Consider the following 13,764-nt stretch of genomic DNA (forward strand, 5'->3'; position numbering starts at 1 on the left):
TCCTCCTGTATTAGCCTCCCGTGTAGCTAGGAGTATAGCTACTAGTGTATGCCATCATGATCAGTTAATTTTTTTAAAAAATGATTAGGAATTTCTTGCAGCACCACTCTGCTTCTAAGTTCTATTACTTACTGCATCACTGGGTTGGTAGCAGGCCTGGCCGTGGCCTACTGACAAATAAAATCACTAATGTTTTATGTGTCAAATAAAAAAGTGCTGTCCCTGCCAGATACCATTGGGTATCTTGTCTGGGCTGGGTATGAGACTGTCTGTGTAGAGTGTGAGGTTAAACAATACAACTTCCTAAAAGTCTCTTTGGTTTTCTAAGCAGAAAGCCCCCTGTTGTAGATATTTACTGAATTTTTAAATTAACTTAGAGTACCTAAAGATATTTCAAACAGATCCCCACTAATTTTACTTGAATTTTATGGAAACTTGGAGACCTATGTCAAATAACTTGCATCCTCTGTATAATGTGGCTTCAGACATTACAGACCCATTGGATGAACTAAGTATTTTCAAAGAGAAGCAAGCTATAAGAAATGGAACCTGGACCCCTGGAGAAAAATCATCTTGAAAGATGAAACCTGTCAGGGAGGCTAACTAAGCAAGAAGGGCTAACACTTTAGTTCTGAGTGGGGATTAAGGCCCTCACGTACACACCCAGATATAACCCCAACCCCAGAATGCCTGGGGGCTCTGCAAAACAGAGGAATGAGGAATAGAGAACTTTGTCTTTAGAGGCCCTACAGTTCTGCTACAGGAGGCCCTTCTGAAAAATCTGGTCAGTCAACGAGAAAGTACTTCCCTAGTAAATTACGGGGAAGAGCAGCAGTGGCAATTGGTGAATTAGAGGAAGTTGGGAGCTGTGCAACAGGAACCTGTTGACAGCATGGAGACCAGTGGTTTCTAGGGCAGGCCAGGTATGATCAGCAGTATAGTCAGCAGGCTCAAGCTTGATCAGTTTCCTGTGGTGGTGCAGACACCAGTCTAGAGGAAAACTGATGGCAATATGGGTAGCAGCAAGGGCAGTGTCCAGTGGGTGGCTAAGTGGCAGCAGAAAGGTGAAAGTTCTGCAAAACTGCATCCACTGGGAGATGATACCCTAACCTGGGACTCCTGGAGGGAGACTAACTCTGTGCTGAACCCCTAAATCCTAGAGGAAGAGTAAGGAGAAAGCTAGAATCATTCAGAATACACCTGTAGGCACACTTGGGGACTCTCCACTGTCTTTGGGGAAAGGAGATGACTTATTATCAATTAGGCAGGCAGCGGCTTTGAAGCATTGAGATTCCAGCTATTACTATAAATGTGACACTCTCACTGTATGAAGTCCGGGACTTAACAAGCTACGTATATAACATTTGGGGTTTTTTGTTTGCTTGTTTTGTTTTTGAGACAGATTCTTGCTCTGTCACCCAGGCTGGAGTGCAGTGGCGTGATCTTGGCTCACTGCAACCTCCGCCTCCTGGGTTCAAGCAATTGTCCTGCCTCAGTCTCCTGAGTAGCTGAGATTACAGGCACCTGCCACCATGCCACTAATTTTTGTACTTTTAGTAGAAACGGGGTTTCTCCGTGTTGGCCAGCCTAGTCTCGAACTCCTGACCTCCGCCTCAGCCTCCCAATGTGCTGGGATCACAGGCATGAACCACCTTTCCTGGCCCATATGTAACACTTCAATCTTAGTCCCAATGAATGCAGTCTTCGTTATTTGTAAAGGAGTGCTGACAGAGTTATGTTTCAGTAGATATGTCTTTGGGGGCCTCTTTAGTTCATATGCTTCTATGTTTCTTAATTTATCAAACATTTATTGAACATCTATTATATGTCTGACAGTAGGCCAGGGGTTGAGAATATAAAAATACATACATCAAAATAAAGATGGTGTAGTCTCTGATCCCAACAATCTTACAGGTTAGCAGGGCACTAATCTATTAAGCAATGATGGGATGTGAAGTGGTCAGTGTCACAGAGAGGTACGGCCATGTGTAGGGAGAAGCAAAGAAGGGGCTGGTGAGAAGTTGCAGAAGGTGGCATAGTGGGTGAGCTACACAGGGCATAATAGGTGACAATGAATTTGCTAGGACAACAGACGGAAGGCAGGGCATTTGGATCTGTAAGGGTAAATGGAGAATGCCCAGCATAATCTCCAGGCTTCTCCCTTTTCAGTATGCTGCGAGTTTGACTTCTATGGACTGCATTCCCTCTTGTTCCCTGCCTTTCAGGTTTGCATTTCTGAGGGGAGGTGCCAGCAAGAGGAAAGAGAGATATTTATTCCTCCACCTCCCTCTCCATCCAGTTTGATTGTAGCTTTATTCTTCCATCTGACAAGGACTCCCTCCCAAGTTCTAGCAAGAGAAGGAAACAGTTACTAGAAGGGACCAAGGTTGGCATCTGCCTGCTGTTGCTGGCCCCAGGGTATGCACCTTCCCTTACTGGCTTCATTAATCCTGCCCACATCTCTACAGAGAATCCCTTTACTTTACTACCTTCCATTACCTTTCTGGGTGCACCACCTGTTCCCTGTTGGGACCCTGCATGATATAGCACTCTGAGTATAATAGTATATGTAAAGGAGATATGAAATGACACAGCTCAGTTAGGGAGCTAGTATTAGTTCACTGGCTGTAGGCAGAGCTCAAGAAGCAGAAGCAAGAGATGTAGCTGAAGAGGATGCCAGGGGCCAGGTTGCATGGAGCCTGGTGTGCTATGTGTGAGAGGCTTTGTCCCAGAGACTCTGCTAATACAACTGGTGTCCATGTATTTGACTTTTCTGGTGATTTCCTCACAAATCCTCAAAATTCCTTAAAATCTTATATTATCATGGCATTGGATTAAAGGCATTTCTCTGCCTGTGAATTATAGAACACATTTCAAATAACCTGGTTGAGACATAATAGAACTCCTCTATTTTCTGCCGAGAAACCATGTGAATTACTCTTAGGAATGAGAACACAGGATTTGGTTGAAGGTAGTAGCTTTCCCCTTCCAATATGTATAGTCCTTAAACAAATCATGTTCTAGTAGATGATCCAGAATTGAGTGCTTCCCTAGAATTCAACATCGTTGTTCTTCACTTTTTATTTTTCTCCTAAACCAGCATGGAATTATCTCGGAAAGGTGAGTCAGATGAGAGAGCCATTGCAAGCCCAGAGAATAAAAGTTCTCAGTATATTCCATATTCCTTCTCAAATACAGACCTTCTTGCTAGCTGAGAGCAGAAGAGCCAAGTGGAAGAGAAGGCAGTTCTTTACTTATTATTAAGCACAGTATATTTAATATAATAGGATATTATTGGTGGAGTGATTGCTCTAAAACAGATACTTAAACTCTCCGGCCAGCCCTGAATGAAACAGATATTGTAGGTGGGCTGATTCACACCCATTCACAATTTTTCCCCCCGTCAGCCTCTATCATAGAGAGCAAAAAAGTTAAATATTCATTTTACCCACCTCCCTTGCATAATAATGACCAGCCAATGAAATAGAAGTGGAAATCTGCTAGGGATTTCTGGAAAAGCTTTTATAGCTCTGATAAAAAGAGACAATCATAGTTAGCATTATCCTCTCCTCCTTTCATTTTGACTTGAACATGGGAGGGCTGTCTGGAGCAGCAGCAGCCATCTTGTAAGCAAGAGGTAATGACTAGGAGGACAAAAAGTACACAAAGAGATTGGATCCAGCATGGCATTACTAAGCATTTAAAAGAACAACAGCAATGTTTCCAGGTTTTTTGTTATGTTAGATCCTTTGAGGCTAATATTTGTTGAGCAATCTGCTCTTATACCTAAATATATTCTTAACAAATACACAAGAATAACAGAAAAACCAAAGCTATTTGATACCTCTCGTTTCTCAATTAGAAATAGTGCTTTTGTTTTTAAGATAATAGCATGTCTTGTATAATGAGCCAGTAGTTTTTCCAGAATAACCTTGACATGTCTCTACACAGAAATTAATGTTCCTATCTCAACTGACACACATTTGGCAAGAACAATAAGCGCACTTCCATTCTAGTTAAGTTTAGATTCCATGGTCATTGTTATAATAATTTTTTAAAAGACCTTCCCCTCTTTAACCCCTCACTCCCTGTTTCACAATCAATTGGCAAAATCTCAATAATAGTGAGATCCAACCATCCTCTTCTTGTAGGCACCCAAGCTGTTAAATACTGTAGACTGGTTTCATGTTAAGTCATAGTTGGAAACCTCAAATGGGTCCCCAACTCTGCCCCCAAACCTAGTTATGTTTCTTTAGGGCTTACATTTCTACTCTCTAAGATAGTTTTTATGCCTTTATCTTCTCAAATGTCTTATTCAACTTCCCCCTCCCTCACTCTCAGAGTTTACTTAGCAACTAGAAACTATCAGGTAACTGCCCCCGTCCCTGCCACCTCTGCAGCTACCCATCCTCTCTGGTTTCCCTCTTCTCGCAACTGAAGAAATGTCAGTTCTTCAATTAAAGGCATAACCCTTTATGTACTTCCCTCGCTACTCAAAGTGGTCTGTGGACCGGCAGCACCAGCATCACCATCACCTGGGAAAATGCAAGAAATGCAGACTCTCAGGCCCCATCATACACCTACAGCCTCACAGTCTGCCATTTACCAACCTCTCCAGGGGTTTTCTGTGTTTATGTACACAAACACTTGAGAACACTACTCTTGACTTTATTCCTTCTTAAGAACTTCATGCCTTTGGTAATCCTCATTCTTCTAAGTCATCATTTGCTTTTCCCCTAGTAATACAATAGTTGATTCCTATCAGTAAACTAATAGTGTCTGAATCTTTATATCTAAGAAAACCAAACACTCCTTTCCAATGACTACTCTGTCTCCCTAATTCCCCTTACCAGGTCCCTGAGATATTTTCTGAGTGTGCTGTTTCCACTTTCTCATCTCCCACTCACTCATAACTCAACCTGCTATCTGTCCCCTCTACTCTACCAAAACAACCTTGTCCAGGTCATTTCTCATCTTCATGTAGTGAACAGGGCTCAGAACATGCTACCCCGAATTGTGGCGCCTGGGCATACTGAATATTTGAAGCTGAAGCGCACTGAGAAAATCACAGAGCAGGAAGGTCACTCTCTGACCTGCTCTCTCCCTTCTCCCACAAAGTAGGTCTTAAGACCTTTTATTAACGTTCTTATTCATGAAAGAAGACACGGGGACACAGAAGAATCTGAGGAAACAGGCCTTGCCAGGTTCTTCCAGTTTAGTACCATTAGATCACACCCCTTGGGTCCAATCATTCATCTACGTGACTGTGTGCTCTTCATCAAACTGAAGCATTAAAAATACACAATTTCCCTGTTTCTTTGAGTCTTCATTTCTGAAGGATCCCATGTTGTGTAAAACTTATCTTAAATAAATGTGTATGCTTTCCTCTTATTAATCTGTCTTTTATGATAGGGGTCTTAGCCACGAACCCACTGATGGGTGGAGAAAATATATAACTTATTCTCCCCCACATAGCAAAACCCTCCCTTCTGTGAGCTTTTTCTTCCAGATCTCTCACAGCTGAGTACTTCTTCTTCTGTATATATTCTTTTCTTGCCCTTTATAAGCCTCCATTTTCCAGGTTTTCTTCCTTCCTCATTGGTGGCTCCTCTGCAGTCTCTTTTGCCAACCTATCTTCCTTTACCTCTCCATTAATTATGAGGCTTCACAAGGCTTGATCCTTGATCCTTCTCTACCTTCTCTACCCTGTCCCCAGGTGATCTCATCCAGCTACAGGCCTTTAAATACCAATCTGCTTATGTTTCTCAAATGTCTATCTCCAAGCCCTGAATTCCTTACTGGAATATTCACCTGCTATGTGACAAGTTCTATGTGAATATCTTGTTAGCATCTCAAAGTTGTCATGTTTAAAACTGAACTCACTTTATTTCCCACTCCCTCCTCTCAAAACCTTTTCCTCCCCCAGTCTTCTCTATCTCAATAGAGGGCACACCAGCCCGCCAGTGGCATAAGGCAGAGACTTAGGAGTTATTCTTCATCCCTCTCTCCCTCACACCCTACAACGTATCAACCACTAAGAACTATTTTACCTTCAAGATACGTCTCAAATGGTCTACATCTCTTGGGCTCTACATTTTACCACCCGACCAAGTCACCACCATCTTTCACTTGAACCACTACAAAAGCCTCTCCTCTGTTCTCCCTTCTTCACAATTTTGCCTCCTCCAATCTACTCTCATATGGAATCCTAAGTCTTTTAAAATCATAACTCTGATTAAAAGTACCTGAACTGTGTAAATGGCAGTGTAAAAGAAGACTCCAATGTCTTCTAATCGTATTTAGAATAAAATTCAAGTATCTGCAAGTGTATGTATATTTGACTCTTGCCCCTTGCTACTCTCCCCTTCTCCCTCTATACCTTACTTCCTTCACTTCCTTGAAAATGCTGAGTCTTTTCTATGTCCAGAAACATGCTGTTTTCTCTTCTCCACTCCTTCTAATCCTTCAGGGACCAACTTAAATGTCTCCTCCTTAGGGAACCCTGTCTTGACCACCATATTTAAATACTGTCCCTCATTCCCTTTACTCTCTATCACTGTACCCTGTTTACCTCCCAGCACTTCATATGTACATATTTGCTTACTTACCCACCCACTAGACTGTAAGCTTCATGAGTGCAGAGATGGTACCTTCTTTATTCCCAAATAAAATGTAAATCTGGTACCTCCTCCTGTGCCAATGAATAATAAACAAGCTCACCCATCCAACTATCTCCATCCTTACAACAACACAATAGCAACATGTTGCTTATCATTGTGTTTTTACACTGATAATGCTTTAAATATCATGGGACAGAGTGCCCTGGCAAAGACTTTTGAAACTGGGATGGATAGAGGTTAAAGAAAATGTCTTAACGACTGCAAAAAGTGCTCTGTTTATCAAGGGGTAGTAGGTTGTTTTAATCTTGGGGAAGGCAGTTTTCTTGATCTGGGAGAACTATTAGAAGAGGACCTTTGCTTTCACATAAGTAAATCAGGTTCTTACCAAGTTTTGTTTGGGAAAACTTTGAAGTCCTCATTGAGCTAAACATACATACTTTAGTCTGGATGCTAAGTGCTCCAGGCAATCTGAACCATTAAGAAAAAGTAAAGCAGAGGGATGTCTTTGCAAAAAATATTCCTCACCCCTTTTTATGGGTTAGGGCACAAGTGTTTTATCAGGTTGGTTGTATATTGCGCTTTGCCTGCAATTATCTCTTGTTCTTCAAAAGGCCTGGGTACATTCTTTTGTAAACAGAAGCTCACTGAGGCAACGAGGACTGTAGAAACTCAATAGCAGAGGCTATTATCTAGTTCTGTTATGTAGAGAACTTACTACAAGTCAGGCACTAGGCTAAGAAGCTGATAGATATTGTCTCAGTTCATCTTTTGACATGTCTTTGAGGTAAGTAGTCTCTTTGCCCCATTTTATATTTGAATAAAACAAGACTCAGAGTGGCCGAGCTACTCTTTTTTTTTTCAGATGGAGTCTCACTCCATCTGAAATGTGATTACTCTTAAAATGTGATTTATTAGGTTGGTACAAAAGTAACTGCAGTTTTTGAAATTAAAAGTAATAGCACCCACCCAATAGCTACTTTTGCACCAATCAAATAGCTGTTTAGCAGCAAAACCAGACTTTCAGCTGAACTCTGGGCACTGTTAAGGGGTGTGTTAACTGGGCAGCATTAAGTGCTATAAGTTAAGGAATGCCATAGGTTAAGGAGTGACCTTCACCTGTTGCTGGAAGAGAGACACTAACAAAAACAACTCAACTGGACTGGACTGGTGGGGCACTGTCTTACACAAGATGTTGTTAAAGGCTGAATGCATTATTAACCAGTATGTGCTGAGCCATCAGCTTGCTGGGACCGGTGAGCAACACCTTGTTCTTGTGGATGGCATGGGCTTCCTCCACAAGAGAAGCCATTTCCACTGTTCACTGTCTTGGAAATAGGTTGCTTCTAGAAAAGGAAGTAATGTTTGGGGAGGTGGGCCTTAGACTGGAGAAACTAGAAATTGGAGATACTTTGGTTTCTTGACCCCCAACTTCTGAATATAACAAGAATCTAGCCTCTCTCATTCATTCATTACTTAATATCTGTGGAATTATATTTCTGGTTACAGGCTAGTGAGAGCTTTTCTTGTTTAAGGTGACATTTTTTACTATAACTGGCATTTTGTGTTTGTATTTTTGTCAAAAACCCTTAAGATGCTGCGGCAGAAATCCAGTTTAACTAGCTTATGCAGGAATGGGAATGTTTTGGCCCATTGGCCTAGAAAGGCTAGAAGCCTGGGGCTCAAATATCTCAAGCACTCCATGAAGCTCCCCCACCCCTCTCTCCTGACTTTGCTATTCTTTGTGCTGGCTTCTTTCTTAGACAGATTCTCCCATGTTGTGGCAAAGATGGTCCTTGCAAATCCTAAGTTTTACTCTTAGGATTCAGCTAGCAATTCCAGATGAAGTATAAGGGTCGCTTTCCTAAAAGCTCCCACAAAATTCCCAGAGAGGCTTTAGGAGTGACTTGGTTTAGGTCACATACCCTCACCTGAACCAATAAGGGTTCAGGCTAACAGGATGGGGCCAACCTGAGCTGGGTACCAGAGGAGGGGAGATAATGCAATTAGACAGCCCCTCCAGGCAGGTAGGTCCTGAAAGAAAATCATGTTGAACTGACAAAAAAGAAGCGTATGTCCCTTATTAAAAGAAGAAAAGGGATGACAAGAGGCAGAGAAAAGGTTAAAGTGTGTTGATTCCAAAATAACCGAGGAGCTGGCACACAATTGAAAATATCCCACAAATAATAGGAGTGTCCATGGTTTCCAGAAGATACAGAAATGGTTCCTAGAGCTGAAGCCCAGAGAGATACAACCTGAGAAAGATGTCATTCCCTTCAGTACCAAGGGAGAAAAAAAGACTAGTCACAGATTGGAATTTAAGATGCAAGGGGGAAAAGGTATCCACGAAAAAAAAATCACAGATATTAGGTTTGTCCTCTATTATTTCTTCTAAATTAAATTTCTAGGCAGAGGATCCATATTTTTAAATATTTGAATGAGTTCTGAGCTAACAGCAACTACTTTCCCTAAAGCAGAATACCATGGGATCTACATATGATCAAAGTGACATGAGTGTTTGCGTGTAATATTCAGGGTGGCCAAAGACAGAGAGAAAGAAACTGCGTGTTGATGATGATCTTGAGATGCCATCTGACTCCAAAAGTTTGTAATCAGGCCCAACTAATATCTCAGCCAGTCAGTCTCTGGAACAACAGCCTGACTGTGGAATCCTATTAAAAATCAATCTCAGCAGCACACCAACATGGCACAAGTATACATATGTAACAAACCTGCACGTTATGCACATGTACCCTAGAACTTAAAGTATAATAATAATAAAAAAAATCAATCTCAGAGAGCACGGCAGATTTCATAGGCTATACATGATCTGGTATTAAGTATGTAAGTGACTTCACTTCAGAATTCCTTAAAAACAGGAAAGGGCATATAGATAGGGACAACATACAAACAGAGGGAGAATGAGAAAAGGATTGGGGAATATATTGCACCTAGCACCTTATTTTCACAAACAAAGAAACTTGAGAGAGGAATGTATGGAATTCCATAAGGCACACAGTAGCCAAGGGCCTCTTTTAGCACATAGTGACCTCATCACAGAGGGATGATCCCCATGGCTTTAGCCAAAGGGCCAGCAGAAAGATGCCTCTGATTTTTAGCATTTCTGGTTATCATCTTTCCTTCACAGTGCCCCAGTCCTTTGCCCATAGCCATCCTCATAGTGCTGGGAATCTCTTTCAGTGGACAAGATATCTAACAATGTGAAAAGGAGCAAAAGTACAGAATAGGTGAGAAAACTCACAGGGCTATGTAAGTGACGCAGGGGAAAGGTAGAGTGTAGGTGTCTATCTAAGCCAGCCCCTCAAGGGGGCTAATCGGTTCCACAGGAAATTGTCAAAACAATTGTTCCATTGAAACTTAAACACCAGCCATCATCCCTGTTATATCGTTTTGTAGGCGCTGCTCGTCTTTCAACTTCAAGAGCTAGGACACTATATCGCTTAGTTTTGAAAATATACTAATAAATACCATACCTTGCAGATTCATTTTAATCAGCCCTGTCTTGAAATAGCTGTTTACTAATTTTGCATAATATAATTAAATTCCCAAACACTGTACTTAAGAACCACTAAAGATGTGACTTATCCTGATGAGAGTTGGGAAATTCCAAATTTAGGATGTCTACAATCCCTGGTGTTGTGAAAATAAGATTCTCCATGAGGACAGCAAATTGGAATGAGAATTAAAGAGTACAGTTTCCCTTTTATTAAATATTACGATACATAAAGCATACAAAAGGCAGGAGGCTCAGACAGGCTGAGAATCTGGTTCAACATTTTCTCCCCTGGTGAATCCAGTACACAAACACTGATTTTGGCATTAGGTTTCACAAGCTCCTAGCTGCAAGGGTTTACAGCAAAAGGAAGAGAGGTGTGGTGAAGTGAGTTAATAATTTCTTCCACCTTCCAGACTACTGATTCTTTCTCTTTCATTTCATGTCTCTCTCTCCATCCACCCTCCACCACCAAGCAAGACATCCTTAATTTCTCCCTCTTGCCTTCACATATTTTGACAGTCTCTTATCCATCCCACATGGCCTTTGTCCTAGTGAGGCCCTCATCATGTTATACCTTATCTGGTTTATTGCAAAGGTCTCTCAATTAGTTTCCCACCCTCCAATATCTTTTTACTCCAGTCTTTGCTACTCATGCTGTCGAATTAACCTCTAAGAGTTGTATGTTTCACTTCCACTACTCAAATCCCACCAATATTCTTTCAAACTCTTGCAGGCCACATTTCTAATATATTTTGAATGCTCCTCTACTCAAATGCCTCTGCCTCAGTTGAATTGATCTTCTTTCCCCCTAAAAAAGTAGGTAAATGACCTAGACAGTGCTTGGTACATAGAGGGGAGAATAAGAAATATTAGTTTATTCGGCTTGGGATAAAATAAAGCTATTATACTCCTAGACCTTTGCCTGTATCTTCCCTTTTATGTAATGTACTCCATTCTCTTAGCTGCCTGTCAAAATAAGTTCTTTTTAAAAAAAGATAAAGTTTCACCTCTTCTGTGAAGCCTTTTCTATTCAGCCATTGTGATTATTCCCTCTCTAACCTTCTGTAGCAGTTGCTTCTCCATAGCACCATTTGGTTCCAGTCCAAGGGAGAAGAAGTTGGGGTATTTGCCCACTAACTCCCATGTAGCACAGGTTGAGAGCTGCTTCTGGGAGCATTGGCTCCTTGGCATGTTGGCCTGCCCCATGAATTGACCAAGAATGATTTCAGTCCCCCATCAACTGCCCCACCACCACCCACTGCAAGAAAAAACAAAAAACAAACAAAAAAAAACACTCAGCCAGAAGAAAGTCTTGCAGGTCTTGCAGTAGAAAGCTGTGGAAATGTAAGGGCATATTGAGGTCCTAGGAGCATGGGAGGGGCATCCTTCCATGGTGTTTTATTGTAGGGAAGTATTAAAATTTCCCCAGGGAGCCTCTTATATGTCAGATGGCCTCTTTCCAGCTCCCACGCTGTAGCAGTCACCCTAACCCCTCAAAATGTCAGTGTCAGCAAGTGACTTTAAAAACCCCTTTCTCTGCCTGCTAGACCACTGGCAGGAGGCACCAAAATGCCTAGGCAGCAGTGGATTCATATGATGTTCTGTGGAATGTCAAGATAACCAAGATCCTTTGGATTATATTCTGTCAAAGAGCAGTAAACACCACCCTGGGGTAGGGCTCTGATTGAGTACAGCTGTTCATCCCAGGTGACTGGAAGCTGCTTTTGATCCTAATTCCTGATGCAACCTGAAGGGTATATATGCCAAATAAATAGTCCACATACCAAGTCCCCAAGTGTGAGATGCTATGTAGATATGTTCTAGAACCCGTCAACACTGATATGACACTGCATCCAGCACACCTGCTGTGATTGAGGCTACTATTTGATTAAGCTTACAGTGGTCAACCATAATTTGCCATGATCTACTTGCATTTTTTTCAAGGGCTAGGTTGGCATATTAAATGCAGTACCCTGGGTTTATACTCGGAAGCTTGTCTACAGCATCTTTGACATCTTAATGGAGATACTAGGAATGAAAAACACAGCTGCTTTCAACAGGGAAGAGTTGGAGACTTGGATCCACTTAGATGGTTTGATCTGAGAAAACTACAAGAATCAACCATTGATTTACATAAATGATAGATACCATTACTAGAATTATAAGGGTTGTGAAATGCTCTGGCTATACACTGTCAAATGGTTCAAAAGTTACCTATGTGAGAAGCAGCAAAAATTGGCAAGGTAAGGGGCTGGGACCTCAAAGTAGGAAGCAAGAATGGTGGTGCAAGCCTAGGTCCTAAACTCATTCATGAGAAGTAGCTGTGGTCACTTCTGGACCAGGCTGGATAAAGCTTAACCTTGACTGTATATCCTATACATGATATTTAGACTGAATAAGTCAGACTTAGGGAAATACACTTGTGTTTTTTGTTTTGTTTTGTTTTGTTTTGTATTTAGACAGGGTCTCACTTTGTCGTCCAGGCTGGAGTGCAGTGTCGTGATGATATCAGGGCTCACTGTAGCCTCAACTTCCCCGAGCTCAGGTGATTCTCCCACTGCCATAGCAACCCCCCACCCCCCTAGTACCTGGGACTACAGGTGCAGGCCACCACGTCAAGCTAAGTCTTGTATTGTTTGCAGAGATGGGTTTTCGGCATGTTGTCTTGGCTCAAAGCAATCCACCCGCCTCAGCCTCCCAAAGTGCTGGGATTACAGACATGAGCACCTGGCCACACTTGCGTATTCTGATATCATTTTTTGGAGGAGATAAAAAGTCAGGGTTGGGCCTTCCCTGGGGGACTGGTTGTTTCCACTCTCAGTCATCCTGGGAAGAGTCAGCTCCTAGGACAAGATAGAGATTATAGACAGGTTTCCAAGGACATAATACTTTGAGAAGAAGATAAGCATATGAGCAGTGATTATTAAAATAAATAATTATAAGAAAAAAAAACAGAACTGAGTTATCATTATTTTCATCACAAGTTTAGCTGCCCAAGCAGGTTTAGCCTGCAATCCTATGAACCAGTTCCACAGAAGGGAAACACACAACCCTTATCAAAGACCCACACAACTAAAAAGCAACTGTTTCATCCTGCAAAATAATTTCCAAGTTGATAGAAAATATGCCAAGAAGAAATGGACTAAGGTCAAGGATAGAGGAATGAGCAAAAGAGCTCAGACAAAAAAAAGCAGTGGTTACATTGACTTTACTCCTCTCAAAATCTTTGATGGAAAAGATCAACTCTCCATGGACAGTCAAGTATTTATCGTGATGCTGCTGGAGGCTCTTTGAGGTTATAGTAGGTTATTACTGACCAGCTCAGGGAACTAACTTGCAGGGATGGGTCTATGTCTGCATCTTCTCTAGTCACAACCCCCTCCTACTGCTCATGGGATCCATCAGGGGCCTGTGCAAGGCATTGGATTTCTACAACCCCATCATCAGAATGCAGAATTTTCTCTCCATGCCTCTTAGGGAATTTTGTTTTATGACATCATTTGATTTTCAGTGTCCCATCTCCATTGATTTCCAAGGCAAATAAACCTACTAAAGCTCATTAGAAAACCAACACTTCATGCAGTTACAAAACCACCCCTATCTATAGGGCATATGATCTTAGGTATTATT

At 41.7% G+C, this 13,764-nt stretch overlaps 1 protein-coding gene across 3 annotated transcripts in view; it reads right to left on the reverse strand.

The window, feature by feature from the left end:
• LYPD6 (LY6/PLAUR domain containing 6) overlaps positions 1-13,544 on the reverse strand; it is a 184,236-nt gene extending 170,692 nt beyond the window's left edge. The window contains exons 1-2 of one of the 3 annotated variants that reach the window (XM_017879089.1): positions 13,452-13,544; positions 12,723-12,977 (exon numbers count right to left, since the gene is read on the reverse strand). The gene's annotated coding sequence lies outside the window, so the exon portion shown is untranslated. Of the gene's footprint in view, positions 1-12,722; positions 12,978-13,335 lie in introns of all 3 variants that reach the window. The other 2 variants (XM_017879091.1, XM_017879090.1) reach the window with 2 other exon arrangements.
• Between the last annotated feature and the right edge of the window lie 220 nt (positions 13,545-13,764).

This window comes from Rhinopithecus bieti, unplaced genomic scaffold (genome assembly GCF_001698545.2).
Source record: "Rhinopithecus bieti isolate Rb0 unplaced genomic scaffold, ASM169854v2 scaffold_11587, whole genome shotgun sequence".
NCBI classification, from domain to species: domain Eukaryota; kingdom Metazoa; phylum Chordata; class Mammalia; order Primates; family Cercopithecidae; genus Rhinopithecus; species Rhinopithecus bieti.